This window comes from Mauremys reevesii, linkage group 2 (genome assembly GCF_016161935.1).
Source record: "Mauremys reevesii isolate NIE-2019 linkage group 2, ASM1616193v1, whole genome shotgun sequence".
NCBI lineage: Eukaryota > Metazoa > Chordata > Testudines > Geoemydidae > Mauremys > Mauremys reevesii.
In genome coordinates this window covers 231802255-231826354 of record NC_052624.1, presented here as the reverse complement: position 1 = coordinate 231826354, position 24100 = coordinate 231802255, and the positions used below count along the sequence as shown (strand labels likewise).

At 42.0% G+C, this 24100-nt stretch overlaps 1 protein-coding gene and 2 long non-coding RNA genes across 6 annotated transcripts in view; 1 reads left to right on the top strand and 2 right to left on the bottom strand.

Annotated features, from left to right (window-relative positions):
* The window catches only part of KCNB2 (potassium voltage-gated channel subfamily B member 2), a 261936-nt gene that overhangs the window by 74393 nt on the left and 163443 nt on the right, over nt 1-24100 (bottom strand). The window lies entirely within an intron of this gene.
* LOC120397450 overlaps nt 1-24100 on the bottom strand; it is an 85792-nt gene that overhangs the window by 43750 nt on the left and 17942 nt on the right. The gene's annotated exons all lie outside the window — the stretch shown is intronic.
* LOC120397449 overlaps nt 1-24100 on the top strand; it is a 139644-nt gene that overhangs the window by 103137 nt on the left and 12407 nt on the right. For all 4 annotated transcript variants that reach the window (XR_005593803.1, XR_005593806.1, XR_005593804.1 and 1 more), the window contains one exon: nt 4269-4355. This is a non-coding gene — a long non-coding RNA (uncharacterized LOC120397449). The remainder of the gene's footprint in view (nt 1-4268; nt 4356-24100) is intronic.

Here is a 24100-nt window from a genome sequence, read left to right as displayed (position 1 = left end):
GTTGCTTTCTGTGCACACATATGAAATCAAATATCGGAAATCCACTCTGCACAGCAATGCAGATGGTCTCTCAAGGCTGCCTTTGCCAGTCAAATGTCAAGATATTGCCCAGAAGGAAATCTTTTACTTTGAACAGGTAGAGAATACACTCATCACTGATACTCAGGTAAAGAAGGTAATTCATGTTGACCCAGTATTGTCCCAAGTTATGGACCTGGTGATGCATGGAACATCTCGACAAACCTCTCCAGTCTCACCTGACCTTGTTACCTACATGTCCAGGAGGACGGAGTTATCAATCCAATCTGATTATTTGTTGTGAGGGAGATGTGTCATTATCCCACCACTGAGATCACAGATGTTAGAACAGCTATGTTCCGGTCACTGTGGAATAGTGCACATGAAGGAAATTACACTAAGCTATTTTTGGTGGCCTGGATTGGACAGTGGTAGTGAAGAGAAGGCAAGAAAAAAAATAATAAAAAATAATAATTGGAGATATACCTATCTCCTAGAACTGGAAGGGAGCTTGAAAGGTCATTGAGTCCAGCCCCCTGCCTTCACTAGCAGGACCAAGTACTGATTTTTGCCCCAGATCCCTAAGTGGCCCCCTCAAGGATTGAACTCACAACCCTGAGTTTAGCAGGCCAATGCTCAAACCACTGAGCTATCCCTCCCCCCAACTTGTATATTATGTCAGGGTGTGAGGAATACAGCCCAGTGGGCACCTCTACACCCATGGGACTGGCCTGAAAACCTGTGGCAATGTATTCATGTTGACTTTGCTGGCCCACTTGGTAGTGGTAGACACCCATTCTAAATGGCAAGAAGTCTCTATAATGCAATCCACTACTGCAGAGAGTATTATCCAAAAACTACAGGGACTCTTTAGTTGTTTCGGTCTGCCAGAACAACTTGTGAGTGACAACAGACTACAGTTCGACTCTCGGGAGTTTCAAAATTTTATGAAGGCAAATGGGACACACCACATCACTTCAGCACTGTATCATCCATCCACGAATGGATTAGTTGAAAGATTTGTTCAGACAATGAAACAAGCTTTGAAATCGGCAAGGGAACAATTATCCATTCAAAAGCATCTGGACACCTTCTTACTATCCTACAGAAACACATCTCATGCTACGACCAAGGCATCCCCTGCCTTTCTAATGATGGGACGACAGCCACACACTTGCTTTGATCTGCTGAAACCTTCTGAACCCTGACAAATTGTGCAACGTCAGCAGCAAGATCAAGTCATCAGGCATGCACCCAGAGCAAAAGACTGAACCTTTAGCCCGGGACAGCTGATTTTGCCTCAGAATTATACTTCTGGAGCTAAATAGGTCCCTGCCACTGTCATTGCTCAAACAGGACCTGTTTCCTACAAGTCTGGACTGCAGAGGATCTCACCTGGCGGCAACATATAGATGAGCTGTTGCCAGGTAATACCAGTCCTCAGGACACATCTTCAGTTGAGTTGCCTGACTTCACCACTTCCGGAGAGACACCAAATCAAGAGTCACCTACTCCTGACTTTCCCCCTCCATTACTGCTGGTGGCAGAGATACCCTCCTCCCCAGAATGAGCGGATACCACATCCTCACCCATTCGCACTATGAACCCTGAGCCCATTGTCAGGCCTGCACCCAAGACACTTTCAGGTGCAACAACACCGGAAGTGCGCCATAATCCACCTAAAGACAGAAGGCCTCCTCAATAGCTGGATCTTTAGGTAGGGTGAACCCACAGTTACAGGGCAAAATAATCCCCAGGGTTTAGCCGGGAACGGAGGCAGTCTACCCTCCTTCTCTAGTTTAGTGTTTGTTTTATTTAGGGGATGTTCTCATTAAGGGGGGAGGAATATGTTGTGTATTTGGTCATTGTGGTAATAGAATCTTGTTGTTGCTATGGCAACTGAGTTAGATTATTAGGAGATAGGCCAGCCAGTTTTGGCTGGTTTTTGGTTAGTTCAGTGTGTGGCAATAAATGGCTGCTTTTAAGGTTTACAGCTCTCTCTGTCTCCAGTGATTTCTTCCTAAAACTGTTGCCCACAAGGATATAACAGTTTCAAGTTTATTTATTTAACCAGCTCTTTTGACGAACAACTTCCCTTCTCCTTTTGAGTGCTGCATGCCAAGTAAAAGGAGCATTATCTATTTCTGCCCTTACTTAAAATTATGTCATGATGTAAACGAGATGGCAGCCTCCCTCATTTGTCTTACTGAGCAGCATGATGGCGAGGCAATAATTAATGTCAAGAGTACATTTATTATTGTTCTCGTGGTACATACTGCTGCATCCTTGTATCATTGTTAGGGTCATCCTCGTACCTACACACCCGCCCACCCACCCACACGACTCAATGGTCAATGGCTGATTATGTTTTTTGCTATGTATAGACAGAGCTGTGTGAACCTATTAACAATCTCCTAAATCATCCAAATTCATATTTAATTTTAATATGTATATAATATACATTTTTATATTAAAGTAACACTTAATTGAATTTATACAACTAGAGCATAAGGGAATCAAAAAATCACTACCCACTACTTCATCAGCAAACTTGATTTTCCTATTATCCACTTTTCCATCCTCAAAGATTTAATCTGTTAATTATTCTTATTTTCACAAATTCTGCACCACAGATCATGGAGAAGGGGCATTTTAATTATCAACAAAACTCAACCAAAATCTGCTTTTAATCTACGTGATACAGCTCTGCATATACACATTTGATACTTGGTACAAGTCCACATTGCAGTGATTCTGGAGAACTCAAACTATGGTACAACAATACCAAGTACGTCAGTAATACAACTAAAATAGTCTAAGCAATTACATTCAAAACCACAATTCTTTTACTTCTAGGGACAGATGGACCCAAAGCAAAAGCCAGGTCCAAACAAAGATCTCATTTTGGAGTTGTCAAAATGGGAACCCAGATCTATCTTTATAATGGAATTGACCAAATGCCTGAATCTGAACATCTGTGGATTGTGAAGTACCAAAAATCCTGATCTGGCTCTGAACTTTGAGGCTTGAGCCCACTTCTATTAATACACCAGAAAACTTTCCCCTCCCCAGTAAGTAAACTGGTAGTTTCCATTTCCTTTGTATTTATTTATTTAGAGATTAGAAGAAATGTCCCCAAACACATTTCTGTATCTTCTTCTGAATCCCCCCACAGATGTTACAGCAAATAGTTCAAATGGCACTTATATTAGCACAGCATTTTTTATCATAATCATTATCCCAACCATAAAAGATAGTGCTTTATATCCTTATGCGTCATACAATGTGAAATTTTCAGGACATAATAATGTCACATCTGTCATGATCCCAATAAAAATCTCATCTAGGAATTTATCTTGTGGCATTTTGCCTGTTAGATGGGAAAAACATGAATTTTATGATTTGATAACAAACTGTTTTTCCTCTTTTCTTTGCCATTAATGCAGTGACATGCACAACAGAATAGAAAGCATTCTTCAGGGTACCTTTAAAATGGGCTTTGGCAGATATACATTTGAATAAAGATCGATTACGGAGTTCATATATCCATAAGAATTCTGGCTTCCAATGAAAATCACTCTTTTAGGAACTGAAGTCTAATAGCTCTCTGGAGATAGGTCAGGAAGGTCAGTTTGTAGGTGTATATTGTGGGAGAGGATTGCTAAATAGAGCATGTCTTGGAGACATATGGGGAGGGCTGGGAGAGTAGGAGGGGACAAAGGACAAATTCAGAAACAAAGCTGAATGTAAAGATTTTCAGCTTGAAGTTGGATCTGAAGTAAAGATCTGTCCATGAAATGAAATTTTACCACATTTCCTCAACTAAATCATTGATGTCTCCTATGTCAATCCCCATCAAAATTTGTTGAGTAGATGTGGGAACCTAAAACGCCTTCTCAACGTGTCTAACCATAATGTGCCTTCTCAGAGTGTCTAACCATAAAGAAACATGGATTCCGTGTCCCATTAAAAATATACTTTCACCTATACTTTGCACTTTGATAAATCTCTGGGAGTTAGTTCCATTCTCCAACTTTTCAGCCTATGTTAGTTATAAATATCCTATCAATGCCACCTTTACCATATTAACTACTTCTCTTTGTATCAAAATGAATTGGTTGTTTTTCCATCTTCCCGTTTAAAAAGTAACTATTCTAATAGTACTATAATGAATAAACTAATGTGTCTGTATACCACTGTCTTCTACTGGAGAAGATCAGAACTGCTCAGCTGTTTCATTAACCTTATAGTGCTAAAACAATGGAGAAGACCTGTGCTGCTGAAATAAGAGGGTCAAGTTTTGTCTCCATTGTTGCTGAGAAGTTTGAGCATCCACAGTAAGTACTATTGTGAAAACTGTAATGTCCTGCGTGGCTATGATACCTTATTGTTCTATGAAAGTATTAAGAGGTAGAAGTCTTCAGAACAAAGGTAGGCCCTGTCTCTCCAAATATCATGACAAGTAGCTTGGGAATGACTAAAACACTGCAATAAGTCTGAAACACACCCAACCAGAAAAAACACCCCTTATCCTTACAACAGCACCACATTTATGGGAATTAATGGGATTTTTGCCTGAATAAGGAGCATTACCAGGGCCTAAGAGGTCTCTCTCGGTTTCCTCATAGGCCAACATCCTACCTTCAGCCTGCAGTCCAAGTACGAGGTGGATGCCAGGCAGACATGCTGCCTGCCTGGAAGGGAGGACTCTCCTTGTCTCCTACCCTGCCACAGTCTGAATACAGGGACACTATGCAAAAAGATAATTTAACTGGCTTTTATGGGCTGTAATAACCCTCCACATGCTTTATAAATCCTCACTGCTGGGAGGATAAAACAAAAGATCTGCACAGTGGTGTATCATCTGGTCTCTTCCATAGACCGTTCCTGCCTCTTCCCCTTCCAAAAGCCCCCTCCCCCGCTTCGGTGCTGCCCCATGCACCATCTGTAGCCACAGACCCTCAGTCAGTTTCCCAAAGAAAGACTAAAAAATTACTGCATTGCAAAAGAAAATCTGGGAAAGCAGAGCGCAGTTCAGCAGAGCCCCAGTGCGCCACATGAATCTTCCGGAGTCCATACTTGGTTTGAAAGAGTTTTTTGTGCTTTAGTCACAGGCGTAGAATTTTCTGCCCATGGAAGATCACTTGGGCTTTTCATAGTTTCATCAACTCCTTGTTTTAAACTCTTTGGTTTTGGGACTAGTAACATTCTTGCATCTCCTAGCCTGCCCAAATTTGAGTTTCAATTAACAAACTTCGGAAGTAAGAAGTAATATCTGAGGAGAAGAGTTGTTCCTGAGAAGAGCAGAACCTCTAGCCATTAACCCCACATGGTCCTCTATCTCCAGTAAATGTTTTGTGGCTTGCTCAGTATTGCTATTATAAGATGAGTACAAAGAATAAATATAGATTTTGATAAATTCTCTTATTTTGGGGGGGAGGGAGTTATTTTGGGACATTACATGTGTGACATCAATAACGACTCACATCACACAGTCTTTCAACAACTTTTAAGAGTTGCACATTTTAAAAGTATTTGCATAAAGATGGCACCTGCTACCATATCTCTGTATGGGACTGTTCTTTACCAGCTGGTGGCCATACAATCATTATGTCTACAGTGCCATTGGTGTGCGTAGTGTTTTACAGACATTAAAAACAGGCCTTTGCCCAAAACAGCTTACAGTAGAAGGCCTCTTGTCATAGGGTCTCACCCCCACTTTGAGCTTGTGGGTTCAAAGATGGGGACCCGCATGTATTCTCCCCCCACCCTAACCCTTAGGGTATGTTTCCTTCTCGCTGCCACCACTCGATTGATTCGGTGAATCGAGACACCCCTCTGTTCCCCCCTCCTCCTTCCAGAGACTTTCCTGGGGAAGCACAGATCAAATCACAGAGGGAGAAAGATTCCTTTCACTTCCCTCTCCCTTCCCTGCTTTCTCTGCTTGGAGACAACCCTTGTCTCCACAGAGTGACGCCTAGCTTCCTTCCCCTGAATCCACAGGTAAGGATCTTAACCAAGTCCTGAACCTAAAAGAGTTTATTAAAAGAATAAAAAACGAAAAAAATACACAATCTCTATGAATCCAAGATAGACATTCATAGGGTCTAATCTTATTAATCCCTGGAGAAATTTCTCCCTTTTCCTCAGTACAAACAATACAGGCAAAATTACGAATAATCAATACAAACACACAGAATTGCAGACACAGGATTCTTAGATGAAATTACCCAGTACTTCTAATACTCACTAGCTTGAATAGAAGAAATTAGTTCAGAAAGATGAGCAGACTTGATTAAGCGTCTGGGCTGGTGTAGTTCCAGACGGCTAAGAACACAGAACAAAAGAACACAGAGACTCAAGTTCCCGCTCTCTGGGATTTTCAAATTCTCTTCCCTGATTGGTCCTTTGATCAGGTGTTTCACCAGGTCTGTGTTAACCCTTTACAGGTAGAACTTAACCCTTAACTAACTACTTATGACACGCCCCCCAAATCACCAACAGTGGGAGCACTGGCGGTGATTTCCTCCTAACCTGTAAAACCAACAGAGTAATAAACACATGCACTATTACATATATTACTAAGCATATAACATGTAAAGAACACTTTTTAGCCACTAGATTCTGGGAAACTGTCACGAGAGAGTGCATCAGCAACTTTGTTGGAAGCTCCTGAAATGTGTTGAATTTCAAAATCAAAGTCTTGGAGAGCTAAACTCCATCTGATAAGTTTTTTGTTGTTTCCCTTGTTAGTATGAAGCCACTTTAGTGCAGCATGATCAGTTTGTAGCTGAACTGCCATCCCCAAACGTATGGGCGTAGCTTTTCCAAGGCATACACAATGGCGTAACACTCTTTTTCACTGACGGACCAGTGGCTTTCCCTCTCAGACAGCTTCTTGCTGAGAAACACGACAGGATGGAAGTTGTGATCCGGTCCTTCCTGCATTAGAACTGCTCCTACCCCACGGTCAGATGCATCGGTGGTAACTAGGAAGGGTTTGTCAAAGTCCGGGGCCCGTAATACAGGGTCAGACATGAGCATTGCCTTAAGCTGGATAAAGGCTTCCTGACACTCATCAGTCCACGTAACTGCATTTGGCTGGGTTTTTCTGGTCAGATCAGTTAGTGGAGCAGCGATTTGGTTGTAGTGTGGTACAAATCGCCTGTAATATCCAGCCAAACCTAAGAAGGATTGGACCTGTTTCTTTGACCTTGGGACAGGCCACTGTTGGATAGCCTCCACCTTGGCCTGTAGGGGGTTGATGGTTCCTTGACCCACCTGGTGTCCTAGGTAAGTCACTCTGTTTTGGCCTATTTGACACTTTTTGGCCTTAACAGTTAGTCCTGCCTGCCTGATGCGCTCTAAAACCATTTTCAAATGTTCTAGGTGTTCGGACCATGAATCAGAAAAAAATGGCCACATCATCGAGGTATGCAACTGCACAGTCTCCCAATCCTGCTAGTAGACCATCCACCAGCCTTTGGAAGGTGGCAGGTGCATTCCGCAGTCCGAACGGAAGCACAGTAAACTCATACGCCCCTGCATGGGTGATGAAGGCAGACTTTTCCTTGGCAGGTTCATCCAGTGGTACTTGCCAGTACCCCTTGGTTAAGTCAATGGTAGAGATGAACTGGGCACGTCCCAACTTTTCCAATAGCTCATCAGTGCGTGGCATTGGATAGTTGTCAGGGCGAGTAACAGCATTAAGCTTTCGGTAGTCCACACAAAAGTGTATTTCCCCATCTGGTTTGGGAACCAGAACCACTGGAGATGCCCATGCACTGGTAGAAGGGCGGATGATACCCATCTCCAACATGTTGTCAATCTCCTGTCTAATAGCAACTTTGGCATGAGGTGACACCCGGTAGGGTGGGGTCCTAATCGGGTGAGCATTACCTGTGTCAATGGAGTGGCAGGTTTGCTCAGTCCATCCTGGGTTGGCTGAGAACAAGGGCGCAAAGTGAGTGCACAGCTCCTTGATCTGTTGCCGCTGCAGACGTTGCAGGGTTGTGGAGAGGGTCACCTCTTCCACACCACCATTTCTTTTACCTTCGTAGTAGACACCTTCAGGCCACTCGGTGTCATCTCCTTCCTGAACTGTAAAGTGACAGACCTGTAATTCTCTGGGATAAAAGGGCTTTAGAGAGTTAACATGAAACACTTTAGGCTTTAAAGAGGAATCAGGGAATGTTATGAGGTAGTTAACAGCTCCCAGGCGCTCCTGGACCATGTATGGTCCTTCCCAGGACGCTTCCATCTTATGGGCCTGTTGCGCCTTCAAGACCATGACCTGGTCTCCTACCTTGAAGGACCGCTCCTTGGCATGTCGATCATACCAGACCTTTTGCTCCGCTTGAGCATCTCTTAAGTTCTCTCGAGCAAGGGCCCAAGAGTCTCGGAGGGTGTTTTGAAGGTTGCTTACAAAGTCCAGAATGTTAGTCCCTGGAGGAGGTGTAAACCCCTCCCATTGCTGCTTTACCAGATGTAATGGCCCCTTAACCTCATGGCCATACACCAGCTCGAATGGTGAGAATCCTAAACTGGGATGTGGAACAGCCCTGTAGGCAAACAGCAACTGTTGTAACACTAGATCCCAATTATTGGAGTGTTCATTGACGATTTATGGATCATGGCCCCCAATGTTCCATTAAACCTTTCCACTAGGCCATTAGTTTGGTGGTGGTACGGGGTGGCAACCAAATGATGCACCCCATGAGTTTCCCACAGGTCTTTCATGGTCCCTGATAGGAAATTTGTTCCCGAATCTGTTAGAATCTCGAAGGGCCAACCCACCCTGGTAAAAATGTCAGTTAAGGCCTGGCACACAGTTTGAGCCCTGGTGTTGCCTAGAGCTACTGCTTCCGGCCATCTGGTAGCAAAGTCCACAAAAGTCAGTATGTACTGCTTTCCTCTGGGGGTCTTTTTTGGGAAAGGACCCATAATATCCACAGCTACTCGCTGAAATGGGACCTCAATTATGGGAAGTGGCTGGAGAGGGGCCTTGACCTGGTCTTGAGGTTTTCCTACCTTTTGGCATACCTCACAAGACCGGACATACTTGGCAACGTCCTTGCCCATCCCCTCCCAGTCGAAGGACCTGCCCAACCTGTCTTTGCTTCGGTTCACCCCAGCATGGCCACTGGGATGATCATGGGCTAAGCTTAAGAGCTTTTCCCGGTACTTCGTCGGAACTAGCAACCGTTTTTGAGGATGCCAGCCCTCCTGGTGTCCACCAGAAAGACATTCCTTGTATAAAAGTCCTTGGTCCACAACAAACCGGGATCGGTTAGTGGAGCTGAGAGGCGGTGGGTTGCTGCGTGCCGCCGCCCATGCTTTCTTGAGGCTGTCATCGGCTTCCTGCTCTGTCTGGAACTGTTCCCTTGAGGCGGGACACACCAATTCCTCTGGAAGTGATGTAGGTGATGAGATTGTTTCTGTTGACTGTGAACCGCTCTCCGCTGGTCCACGAGGTGTTATTTCAGGCTCCGGCTGAGCCTCTAGGGTAGGGTTGTCTGCTGGTTTTTCCAGTTCCGGCCCTGGGACTGGCTGTATTATGGTTGCTGTAGTTGCTGGTATGGGAGCCGGTTCCACCCTCTCTGGTAACACCGGCAAGGTCTCGGTGGATGGCTGAGGAACAGGGATGGGTGCAGCAGCTCATCTGGCTTGGCTGCGTGTAACCACTCCCTCTGTTTCTGGTGGCTCAACGTGATGGGCCAAGTGGTTGCCCAGAATCATGGGGACAGAATAATTGTCATAGACAGCAAAAGTCCACGTCCCTGACCAGCCCTTGTACTGGACAGGTAAATGCGCTGAAGGTAATGTCACAGGTTTTGACATGAAGGGGTGAACTGTCACTTTGGTTTTCGGGTTGATGAATTTGGGGTCCACGAAGGTTCGGTGGATAGCTGACATATATGCTGCAGTGTCTCTCCATGCGATAACTTCCTTTCCGTCCACTCTCAAAGTTTCCCTAAAGCATACGGGTATTTGAGAGATATCTAATTCCGGGTTTCCTTGGTGTGCAGGTGCAAGGAGTTGGACCCGGTTCAGGTTCTTAGGGCATTTGGCTTTGATATGCCCCAGTTCATTGCATCCAAAACATCGCCCACTTGATGGGTCACGGGGTTGTGTTGGTTTACTGGAAACTGGTGAGGTAGAAGAAGAGGTAGGGTGTGACTGTGCTTGGATTGTAGGTGTGGGCTTGATTGGCCCTCGATGGTAAGGTTTAGTCTCGGTGGGTACCTTGTGTGATTCGCTCCCTTTGGCAGTAGCTTTCGTGTTGTCTACCGATGCCATCCATCTGGCTCCAATCTCTCCTGCCTCAGTGAGAGTTTTTGGTTTACCATCTTGGATGTAGCGTCTAATGTTCTCAGGAACACCATCTAGGAACTGCTCCATCAATATCAGGAGGTGTAGGTCGTCTAGCTCCTCAACCTTGGATCCTGATATCCAGGACAAATAGTGTTTTTCCAGGTAAGCAGCGTGCTCTGGAAATGACATCTCTGGTTTCCATTTCTGGGCTCTGAAATGCTGACGGGCGTGATCAGGGGTGATGCCCATTCTGAGTCTGGCCTTGGTTAGGAACAGTGGAAAGTCGTCCATGTGGTCTCTAGGCATTTCAGCTGCCACCAGGGATAATTGTCCGCTGAGCTGTGACCTCAGCTCCATCATGTATTGTTCTTTAGGAAGATGGTATCCAATACAGGCCCTCTCAAAGTTTTCTAAAAAGGCCTCAACATCATCCCCTGCCCTGTAGGCGGGAAATTTTTTCCAAGAAGTTTGATCAGTAGGTGGATGGGGTGGTGGATTATTCTGCTTAGCCTTTTCTACTTCCAGAGCCTGCATCTGGATTTCCAGATCTTTCTCTCTTAATTCCATTTGTCTGATGTGGTCGGCCTCTCTGGCTTTCTGGTCTGCCTCCATGGCTGCCATCGCCATCTTGTGTTCTCTCTCTTTGGCTTCCAGGATTTGTAATTGCAATCGAGCAAGCTCTAGTTGGTCACTTGTTTCCGTCATGTCTGTGCCTTGGGGTGCTGGCCACACCCCTCCCTGTTTATGATAACTTGAGTAAAGAAAGGGTAATTAATCCTGTGTATAGCAAATTGTGTGTTGCCTCTCTCTATTGTTCTGTACTGAGCAACAGGGAAAATCTAAAAAACTCTCTGTGTCTCTGTGAGAAAAGTCTAGTGAAATCCTCGCAGGGATCAGTGGCTTCCTGCCTTCTGCATTTCAAAAGTCACAGGAAAAAAAACTGGCTTCAGGATCTTTCTCTCCTCACCAAACCTGTTTTCCCTGTTGGACGGGATGAGCTCCGAGGAGCACCTCCCCCCACCCAAGGAATCCTGATCACACAAAGGAAGGACACACCTCCTTCCAGCCAGAGCTAAAAATGTTTCTAGCTCTGAACTGTTAAAAACCTCTGGTTTGAGAATCGTTATCTCCCCAGCAAACCTGTGAGGGGCACTTCCCCCCACCTAAGGAATGCACACACCTCCTTCCAGGCACTGTATTGAAAATGCTTCTACTGTGGTAGAAAGCCTCTAGCAATGGGTTCGACACACCGCTGTGCCACCATGTCATAGGGTCTCACCCCCACTTTGAGCTTGTGGGTTCAAAGATGGGGACCCGCATGTATTCTCCCCCCACCCTAACCCTTAGGGTATGTTTCCTTCTCGCTGCCACCACTCGATTGATTCGGTGAATCGAGACACCCCTCTGTTCCCCCCTCCTCCTTCCAGAGACTTTCCTGGGGAAGCACAGATCAAATCACAGAGGGAGAAAGATTCCTTTCACTTCCCTCTCCCTTCCCTGCGTTCTCTGCTTGGAGACAACCCTTGTCTCCACAGAGTGACGCCTAGCTTCCTTCCCCTGAATCCACAGGTAAGGAACTTAACCAAGTCCTGAACCTAAAAGAGTTTATTAAAAGAATAAAAAAGGAAAAAAATACACAATCTCTATGAATCCAAGATAGACATTCATAGGGTCTAATCTTATTAATCCCTGGAGAAATTTCTCCCTTTTCCTCAGTACAAACAATACAGGCAAAATTACAAATAATCAATACAAACACACAGAATTGCAGACACAGGATTCTTAGATGAAATTACCCAGTACTTCTAATACTCACTAGCTTGAATAGAAGAAATTAGTTCAGAAAGATGAGCAGACTTGATTAAGCGTCTGGGCTGGTGTAGTTCCAGATGGCTAAGAACACAGAACAAAAGAACACAGAGACCCAAGTTCCCGCTCTCTGGGATTTTCAAATTCTCTTCCCTGATTGGTCCTTTGGTCAGGTGTTTCACCAGGTCTGTGTTAACCCTTTACAGGTAGAACTTAACCCTTAACTAACTACTTATGACACCTCTATTGGGCAAACTCTCATGCATTTTAGAAATGTGGCTGTAACAGGGTGGTACTCACCCCGCGGCACCTCCTACTGGTTATTCTGGGAATTAGCTCTTCTTCCAGTCCGGAGCACCCTCTGCGGGCTGGTGATCCACCTGTTTTGCTCTCGGCTCCGTGTCCCTCCCTGGACCCGGTGCCCCTTTAACTATAACTGGGTCTCCTCCTCCCAGGGGAGCCCCCATCCTACTATCCCCACTTTGCCTCAGTAGTGGCCACTGACAGTCATGATCTAGCCTCACACCCTGGGGCAGACTGCAGCATCGGCCCACTCATCACAGGCAAAAAGGGGTTTGGACCTGCTGCTTTACCTACTCCTGGGTTGTCCCTTGCAACCTCCAGTACCTCTTGCCCTTTCCTAGGCTGCAGCCTGGGGCTTTCCAGGCTGGAGCTTCCCTAGCTCCTCAGCCCTTCCCCAGCCCTGCTTCACCATAGGTACCTTTTCAACCTCTAAGCAGCCAGGCCCATCTCCCTCTGGAAGCAGAGAGAGACTGACTGCTCCTGGCTTCCCTGCCTTCTTATAAGCCCTGTTCAGTTTGGGGCATGGCCTCCAGCTGCAGCTACTTCCCCAATCAGCCCAGCCAAAAAGCCCCTTCCCAGGGCTGTTTTAAAGCCCCAAAGGGCAGGAGCAGGTAGCCACCCCGCTACAGTGGCCCACATAAGTAATTCCATTTAAACGATGGAGAGGTGCTGGCTTCAATGGCAATGGAGTCCATCTCTCAGGAGGTGTTCTGCTTCTCACAGAATAAGATCTTAAGATCCGACAAAGGAATGAAGAAAGGAATACAAGATAAAAAAAGCACAGAGAAAACCTAGCCCTACTGCAGTCAATGGGAGTTTTGCCTTTGTCTTTGCCATTAGGACCAGAATTTCACTCAAAGTTACTAAGCAGGTATATTTGGCACTGTCCTTATTCGTTCCAGGGTGGATAAAAATAAATGATTTTTAAGAAAAAATATCTAAAAAAATTTGTTTTTTTTTATTTAATTCGGATTTTTTGATCAAATGCTTTTTAAGGAAAAAAACCTATATAAAGATAGGTTTTATTAAGATACATTATAGCTCAAATATCTCATCATGGAATAGGGATTATAAATTCTAATTCTATAGTCTGAGACAATATATGAATATAATGTTTAAGAAAAGTTTTGTAAATGAGTTCCAATAGTTCATGGATTAGGGACCCAATTTTATGGGGTTCCACAGGCTTCTATATAGATTATTTAGGTTCATCTTTCTATCTACCTAATGGGACTCAGTGCTCAGTCCAGAAGATACCACCAGAGAAGCTTAGTTTTGCAGTTCTCAGTAGATTTGTGTCTTCAGAGGTAACATGCTTGTTAACAGCAAAAATGTTTTAAATAAATAAATAAATAAATAAAGTATATATAGAGCTGAGAAATAACAGACCTCAACTCTATTGTCCCTGTGCAAATTTGTGTACACAAAGTCAGTCAATCCCATACCTCTCTCTAAAAGTGCAAAGTTTCAAAAAGTTCAATGAATAGAAGATTGTTGGGAGTGGAACAGATCTGGACAAGGAGAAGAAGTCTGGAGATAAATGTGAGAAGTGAGGGACATATGCTTGTTTTGTTAAAATATATGTTTGCTGTTGAAGAAAAAAATCCAGAATACTTAACGTTGTTGTTTTAGTTAAATAAAACAATTTAAATGTCTGTCTGGTGATGTTCTCCTCCTAATACAGCATGGCAAGCAAATCCTCCAAATATTAATGATTAACCTGTTGAATTGGAGATAGTTCACCTCCGAATGACTTCATAAATATCTGCTTTAATTATCTTTGGTAAATGAAATAACCAAACAATCATTCATTTCTGATATAGCTGTAAAACTAATCTGAAAAGTTTTCAAAAGAAATCACTGTTTAAAAATGTATAGTTAGTGCCTTCTAAAAATGAAACCTACGTCTATCCCTGAGGTGTGAAGAATATGTATTAAGGTTGTAACAACCAATGAGAATGCACTTTTATGTAGAAAACTATGATTAAATCGAGTCTTCTTGACTAGTGATTTAAATTACTTAAATCAATTTGATTTAAATCAAATTCACCCTGATTAGTTTCAAGTCTTTTTTTGTTTACTATGTATTATTTGTATTGTTAGTGATTGTGATATAACACTAACTAAATTAAGACTATGAAGAGAGTAAAAAGAACAGGTATGGGTAGTTATCAATGGAACGTAATCCTTTTGCACAGGGATCTATTATTTGTTTAGGTCAACTCTCCCAGCTGAATAGTGACATGTATAGTTGACTTAGCAACACTGTACAAACAGAAGATGTCCCACTGTGGTCCAAAGTACTGCACCGTGTGTAGACAATTAGTTTGATAGCTAAGTCCAGTCAGTGCAGGTTTCTTGTGATGTTACAGTCAATGTCCTAAGATGTGCACATTAAGTACAGTACAGTTTGCCATTCTGCACTCACTTGCCATAAATCTGACCAGAGTGCTCACTGGAATTCCACAAGAGAAGAAGTTTGAAGAGGTTCAAAATGCAGTTGTAATTTCACATAAAAGAGAACATTTACATCAGAGAGTTTAAAAGTGGCAATTATGTAATCATGTGAAATAAAGAGAGACTCTCAGGGTGTTTAATATTTTGTCTATCACTTGAGCATAATGTGCCACATTCTGATCTGATTTATATGAGGTTAAATCTGGAGTACATGAAATCAAAATATGACCTATTGGTTAGTTATTGTAGGGCTGCTTCTGATTGCTGAAACTGTACTTTGTTAGGGGAAAAAAGAGAACATATAAACAACTACATGGATTTTGGCAAAAGATAAGTAGAAATGTTCAGCATTTAAGTCATATTTTGAATTTACACAATTTGATATTTCCCTTTAACTAGTAATTGCTTAACTATATTATGCTGTATTTATTATATGAGATTGGCATCATAACATGGGGTTTGATCCTGCTTCCTCTGATTTCAATGGAATTTTACTATTGACTTCAATTGAAATTAGGATTGGACCTTGCATCCTGTAACAGAATACATCTGGTGAAAAAACCCCTACATTATGTATATCAATGGTTCTCAACCGGGGGTATGTGTGCCCCTGGGAGTCCGCAGAAGTCTTCCAGTGGGTCCATCAACTCACTTAGGTATTTGCCTAGTTTCACAACAGGCTACATAAAAAGCATCAGCGAAGTCAGTACAAACTAAAATATCATACAGACAGTGACTTATTCCATGTAGGCTGTTCTGTGTACTACACACTGAAATGTAAATATAATATTTAATATTCCAGTTGATTTATTTTATAATTATATGGTAAAAATGAGAAAGTAGCAATGTTTCAGTACCAGTGTGCTGTGACACTTGTATTTTTATGTCTGATTTTGTAAGCAAGTAGTTTTTAAGTGAGGTGAAACTTGGGGGTACGCAAGACAAATCAGACTCCTTAAAGGAGTACAGTAGTCTGGAAAGGTTGAGAGCCACTGATGTATATTATATGGTTTGTGTAACTGTTTTTAATACACTGTGGAACCCATTCTCCTGTTGAAGTCACTGCAGACACTCCACTGACTTCAGTAATGACAGGGGTAGACATGAAAGCACGACTCAGAATATTTGTAGTGGTTGTGTAGCTACATGATGATATATTGAGTGGGGTGAGAATTGGATTTTTCAATTCCAAAACTGAATGAAAACAAAAAATTCAATTTTCCCACAACATGAAACTCTGGGGAAAAATAGGTTTGGGTTAATCAAAATGTTTCATTTCAATAAAATCAAAATATTGTTCCAATTTTTACTTTATAACATAAAATTTAAAAAATTGAAGGGAAAATTCATTTTATTTTCCATTTTGAAATGGAAAAAATCAAAATGTTCTGTTTTGAAAAGATTAAAATGGAATGTTTCCATCTTATCAAACATTTGTTCAGTGTTTTCTTTCAACACAAATATTTGCTTGAAACATTTAGTTTTTGATTAATTGCAGTAAATTTCCAACTCCTTCTAGTGAAATAGAGCTTACACAAAAATTGTATAGTTATTCATAACCTATACAAACAGGCAAAGTGAAATTAGTTTTATTCTTTTTATGTTCATTGTTCAATCCTATTACTGATTTTTCCATACTCATCTCACAAAATTATTTTGCTTAGTCACAAAAGTATAATCTAGTAGGCTGCAGTTTATTTACTGTATGAAGCAGATCAAAGATTAGTACTTTTCTGATTAATACTGTGAGAGTTTAATGTGGTATTATGGTTTTACAATTTCCAGTAACTTGAAGTAAATCAGATCAAACATATTAATCCTAACTATACTTCCCATAAGAACGGCCGTATTGGGTCAGACCAAAGGTCCATCCAGCCCAGTATCCTGTCTACCAGCAGTGGTCAATGCCAGGTACCCCGGAGGGAGTCAACCTAACAGGTAACGATCAAGTGATCTCTCTCCTGCCATCCATCCCCACCCTCTGACAAACAGAGGCTAGGGACACCATTCCTTACCCATCCTGGCTAATAGCCATTAATGGACTTAACCTCCATGAATTTAACCAGTTCTCTTTTAAATGCTGTTATAGTCCTAGCCTTCACAACCTCCTCAGGCAAGGAGTTCCACAAGTTGACTGTGCGCTGTGTGAAGAACTTCCTTTTATTTGTTTTAAACCTGCTGCCTATTAATTTCATTTGGTGACCCCTAGTTCTTGTATTATGGGAACAAGTAAATAACTTTTCCTTATTTACTTTCTCCACATCACTCATGATTTTATATACCTCTATCATATCCCCTCTTAGTTTCCTCTTTTCCAAGCTGAAAAGTCCTAGCCTCTTTAATCTCTCCTCATATGGGACACGTTCCAAACCCCTAATCATTTTAGTTGCCCTTCTCTGAACCTTTTCTAATGCCAGTATATCTTTTTTGAGATGAGGAGACCACATCTGTACTCAGCATTCAAGATGTGGGGGTGCCATCGACTTATATAAGGGCAATAAGATATTCTCGGTCTTATTCTCTATCCCCTTTTTAATGATTCCTAACATCCTGTTTGCTTTTTTGACCACCGCTGCACACTGTGTGGATGTCTTCAGAGAACTATCGATGATGACTCCAAGATCTTTTTCCTGATTCGGTGTGGCTGAAATAGCCCCCATCATATTGTATGTATAGTTGGGGTTATTTTTTCCAATTTGCATTACTTTACATTTATCCACATTACATTTCATTTGCCATTTTGTTGCCCAATCACTTAGTTTTGTGAGATCTTTTTGAAGTTCTTCCAATACATTATCTGCAAATTTTAAAATTTCTCTGTGCTTCTGGGTGATGTGAAAAACATTACCTTCCTTTTAACAGCACTGGAATCAAACAGCTTGTTCATTTTATACTGAACACTGTAAGTTATATAGGTTAGGAGATAAAACCTTTACATAGATTTTCTACAGCTTTAAAAGGCACCCAAATCACTTACTGTACAAACAGCTTTTGCCATGTACCTTCTCTAAGCTGAAGACATATTTGTCTTTATAGCCTTCCCCAGTCAGACAGAGAGCAAAGCCATTTGGCTCAACTCCTATATGTTTAAGAAAACAACATAAGAAGCTGTAACCTATGTGTGACTAGAACGCTAATGAATGAATCTAACACAGATGTGACATATATACAAACCCAAGGTGCCAAATAGAGGTTCTGTAAAGTAAGACTCAACAAGCATTTTCTGAAGTCATCTTCTTTTAGAGGGAAATGAGATATCAGGAAGAGTGTGGCTGGAGTGAATGTTTAATGGATATATACATTAACTGTATCTTTAAAATGTTATTCATTGTGCTCTGTTCATCAGTTTGTAAAGGGATCTGTTTTAATTTATAGTACAGTTCCATCTCAGGCCTTACTCTTCTGCCTACATTCACTAGATTATACAATTCACTTATGTGTTCTTCCTGAAGCAGAAGTTTATTTTCCTTACCACCCCTTTGAATGACAATAATCATTACAATTTTTACACATGTATCTTTGCCAAAATACTGCTGACTTGTATAAAGCATAACAACTTATTGGATAGTTCCCAGTGTCTCCTGGTGTGCAATCCAAGGGCATGCTCATGAACATCATTTTTCTCCCTGATAAAGCAGAATACAGTGACCAATACTAGAGATAAAAATGCCATCCAGTTTGATTCATCAAGTGGAATAAAGACCTCTTGCTGAGAAAGCCATTTGAACGTGGGTTAACTGTGACCTATGCTCCTCTACAGTCCTTGAAACATCTGGCCATACGGGCTGTAAGCAGATTAATCCAGTGCTTTGCACTCTCCTCCTTTAAACAGCTTAAAGGTTGCTGTTTAAATAGCACAGCATGCAATTCTTTTTTTAAAAAGACCAGCAAATATCCAAAATAACTGGTACCAAATGAACAACCCATTCCAAGGGATATTTTTGGAGGATTTGGGGAGACTAAGTTCATGAAAATTACCATATTTGGAGGATGGGGTGAAGTTTTACTTTATATATCAACATGCAATCTTTCCCAAAGTTGTCAAATCCTATCTAGTGTACATGATTGAATTAGACATACAACTTCCACTATTCCTGCTTCCTAGAAATGTAATTTACACAACTATAACCTGGTTAACCAGTGGAGCAGTGGTAAAGGGGGTGGGGTGTGCTCTGGTACCACCACTTACTATGGAGGGAGGCATCATGTCTGTATGAGGAGTGCTGGTAGGAATGTGGTGAGCAGTGACTTCAGCTACAGCTTTAAAAAGCAGTAGAGTACACTCTTGTAACACTGCCTGACGAGCTGATACCTTCTAATGTGCAGAGCCCAGCAAGCCCCATACTTAAACAGACACCCCCTGGGATGGTGGCCTTTGGCACTGACTCCACCTCCTGGCACTCCCCAATGCTTGCAGCCAAGACATGGCTGACTCCCATACAGGATCACTGTTGAGAAGAATGGGGCTCCAGGAACTCTCTCTACTCTATAACTCATCTACTCAGGGCCAACTATAATTGGCTGTCTAGATCCTATTGTAATTTTAGAGGTGGAGTGCATCGACAGATGTTGTGGTGAACTCTTCACCACTGGTTGAGTACGGTTTGATAAATATTAGAGGTGTTCAGAAAATGGTATTTTCCATAAACATTGTTTTTGAAAGAAATGAAAAAAATATTTTTTCAATGAAAAACCAATTCCACCCCCCCCCCCGCAAATGGAAGAATGGTTAGTTGTTTTAGAAGATAGAAAATGTGTCCACTTTTCCCTGAAAAAAAGTTTCAAAGAATACAAGTTTTTCCACAAAAATCTTTAAGAAAAAGGCCAATTTTGACAAGGCTCTAATAAATATGAAGGCATTTATTTCTTCCCTTTTATCTCTAGGGTTTAATTTGTCACAGGACAAAACAAAAACCCACCTTTGAATTGCTGATCTTGTGCTCTTGAATTGTGCTTTGTCAATTAGTACATGTTTGCGTCTGTCACTTTCCTGTCAATTCTTCCCCATGACCACGTTACCCATTAGCTACAATGAAAATGATTTTATTGTTATGTTGGTCTAGTTATTAAACCAGTGTAATTATCTGAGTCTTTCCCTTCTAGGTCTGCATACCAGAACAGGCAATTGGTCCACCTGGTTCACTCTCCTTCTAGCAGTGGCTTATACTCTACTTCAGAGAAAGATATAATAAAGACCCACAAAACACCTAGCTGATTATGTGGGGATGGGGAGGTTCTTCTTGACCCCTGCTGGTGATCACTTGTAGCCTGGAGGATGAAAAAAATCTGAGTCATTTGCATAGCTAGAGATGTTAGCAGTGGTCATAAAAGACAATGTGGCCTAAGGCTTTGGCTACACTTGCAGCAGCAGCGCTTTGAAGCGCTAAGTGTAGTCAAAGCGCCAGCGCTGGGAGAGAGCTCTCCCAGCGCTGTCCGTACTCCACTTCCCTGTGGGGAATAATGGACAGCGCTGGGAGCGCGGCTCCCAGCGCTGGGGCTTTGACTACACTGGCGCTTTGTAGCGCCGCAATTTGCAGCTCTGCAGAGGGTGTGTTTTCACACCCTGCTGCAGCGCTGCAAATTTGTAAGTGTAGCCAAGTTATTGACAAGAAAGGAAAATAGAAAGAATAGCATTAAGTACAGAGGGGCTTGAGCTGCACTAGGAGCATTGCTTGATTAAAGACTGCAGAATTTGGCCTCTTTCCATTCCTTTGAATTACAGGTATTTCTATCGCCTGGTGACTTTTCGACCTGCCTCCTTTCAGTTATTAAACTCTGGGTATTTGAGAGTCTCTCTTATACTTTTAGTACAACATCCTGGGAGAAATGAAGATGTTGTCAGATAACCCTGGTGACATGCTTTGTAAGAGTACTGGAAAACAGCTTCAGGGAGCTAACGGTTCATTATCATGCAGAGCAATGCTGCATCTATTTCTCTGCATTACCAATTAATGGGGAAATTATTAGCAGTCAGCTCTAAATTAAGAAAAGGAATGATACTTTGATTTAGTTATTGAACTGGTTCCATTAAAAGAGACTCTGTCATTAAGGTGACAATCCTTTTTCCTATTCTGTTGTGCATTCTCTAATAAGGGACCTGAATGAGAGAACAATGTGCCAAAGTGCTCATTTAAAGCTGATTAAAAGATCATTACTACAGGCAAGGTACTGTTTCAGGGACTACTTCTCATCTCTGGCTGGTACGGTACATGTTGTCTGCTTATAAAGAACTGTGTGCACCAATGAGCCACCTTCAGACTCAAAACTGGCACAAAACATTTTATTTGGCTGACATTCAGTAGCTAGAGGCTATGTACCTCAAACTGCCACCAAGGCAGTGAGTGTGTGAGATCCATTCTGCATCAGGATACTTTGTTAGACAATTTAGAGTAAAGAGCATGAAAATGCTACAGAAGTGAGCATGCAATTTTTTTTTTAAAAAAATTAAGCATATCTAGTATTTAATTTACACACAAAAATCTCTATTTTCTTATTACGGTTTATTATTACTTATTTCTCTCATATAGCACCCGTGCCAAGAGCACCTACAGCTCTGAACAATAGTGTACAAATCTTAAGGACAAAATAATGCATTCTACCCTTTCAACTACTACTCCTGGTCTTTTCATGCTTGACACAGCAAGAGTGATCCTCTCAACTCAGTAACATGATGGACTAACTGAGGGCACTATGTGAGATATGGAGAGTTAATAGCAGCTACTTTTTCTAAGAGTAGAAATCTTTCTGAAATGTTGAGGTATTAAAATAAACCACAATTCTGCCATAGGCAGTCTCTTTGGTGAGGCAAGAGAAAATTATGCACAGCGATGCAAGCAGAGGAAGGGTATTCTCTCAGACGATTGACACCTGGGATGCATCACATGCTCATAAAAACAAAGAGTCTTTCTGTTGGGGGGAAAGGGGGAAAAGGACAGAGGGTCTGATCCTCAGCTAATGTAAAACTGGCAAAGATCTACTGAAGTAAATGGAGTCATGCTGAGTTACAGCTGCTAAGTATTCAGCCCATAGTCTTTTGGAAACTAAGGTCAAAATCCCAGAAGTTTTCCTGGAGTCTGAGTGGCCAGCACTAAACAGATCTTTGGGACTATCATGTGATTGAGGGGGAGGAACTCTCCCCTAGGCCCTGGAGTGGCAGTTATTACAGCCATGAGGCTGTTGTGGGACAAATTCTCTGCTCCCATAACTCCACTGAACTGGACAGACTTAAACCAGCATTGATATTAGCCCAATAGCTAAAGCTCTATGGCTCAACTGTTCCCTCAGAAAGGTGGTTGGTGGAATGAGTGGCAGATCAATATAGCAACAGATACAATGTCCCTTCTTCCACAACAAACCACTGCATTCAACAATTATGGACCATCTGTGCAACCAATCCACCTGACAGAATGGAACTGCACCAGTTTTACTGCATCTGGGGACCTCTAAATCTGTGTGTGTTTAGCAGATGAGGGGGATGGCACGCACAGGATTATCCTTTAAGAGAAGCAGTGATGAACTATAGTTAGTCAGGACTATTTCTTTTTGGAATTCAGTAGTTTTGTATGAGCTGCAGTTGAATTAAGAATTCATCTATTGTTATTTAAGATCCATTTTTACTAATAGTCTTATCCTGCAATAATTATAGATAAATCTTGTCAATCTTGTGTCTATGCCTATTTATTCCTCAAAAAAACAACAACAGGGAAACAAAAGTTTATTTATTCCTTGGGCCTGATTCTTCTCCAGACACTGAATAACTTCACAAGTGGGTTACACTGTTTCCACCCCCATCCCCACTACTGTAAGCGAGAGGCAAATCAGACCACCTGAGCACAAAGCTTCCTAGCCCCTCAGAAATCATGACATTTACATTCCTCTGAACCCCGCTGTTTCTTTTTCTGGTTGTAACCACCATCTACCTCTTTTCATTGGATTCATTGACTGCTCAAGGACATAACAATGAAACCCATGTGGGTTAAAAACTCTGTTATTTCCCCATCTTTCTTCTCATGGTTGTCATTAATATAATCAGGATCACATTTTGCCCTCGAGATATACTGATAGTTCCCACTAATTAGAATGGCATCCAAAGAGGAAAATAAATAAATAAAAGGACCTTCAAGAGGGAAAGAGACCTGCCGCATCAAATATTTAACTAGAATGTCTATCCTTCTTGTGGTTCCGTGGGTCCTATGACTTATTGCACCATATAATTGCAGTTATACATAAAGGACTAAATCCTATGGCTCAAATGTGCAACAGTTAACTTTACAAGATACTGTACTGCTATTCAGAGAGTCAAGATTTGACAACAGTCACCACACAGAATGGGAGCCAAGATGCTGCCTTCTCCCCCTATAGACAAAGTGTCGTGGAAAAATTGACCACGCCTTTGATTTTGGGTCAGACACACTGAGGCACTTTTATTATAGTACAAGCATGCATGCAGGGAGAGGGTTAAAACTTCCCTCTGCCTGTTACAAATTTTACCAAGCTTATAAAGTTTAAAACCGCAAATTAGCATTTACTTAAAATACCCTTATTTGGGAGTATCAGTTGTGACATTTGCAAGCTACTTCAGTTTTTTTCATACATGGTGTTTCCTTTTATTGTTTCTGGGCAGTTTTCGTTGGTAGTCTGCCTGCCTGTAAGACCCCTCCTTTGCGGTTGCATTGGATAAGGCTCAGCATTCTAGCTGAGCTTCCCTCAGTTCCCCTTTCTTTGGTTTCTTTATTACCCCCCCCCCTTATGCCCCTGATATAGACAGACAAGAATTGCAGAAGTTAACCTTTGTTCTATATAGCAATTGGGTTTTGCTAACAGACCTGGGCCTGAAAGGCAGGGGTTAGGATGCAGTTTGCTTCTGACCCTATGGGTGGGGGTCTGGATCTTAATTGTTAATAACGCCTTATTGTTTACCAAATTGCCCAATACAACTACTTCCAATAGAGTTGCACAGCAAGCCCCAACTACATGTGCGCCCACCTACGTGCGGCTACATTGTACAAGACTCTTTATTAATTTTCCATTGCTAATATGTTGTTATACTAGGCCATGTTTCACAATTATCAGTAGGCGTTGGTTCCCCTTTCTCCTGTTGGCCTTTCGATTATGCCATACCAGCTATCCTATGTCTTAATATCAAGCTGACCTATAATGGCCTAATGTTAATTATGCTCAGCTAATTCAACATGGGGCA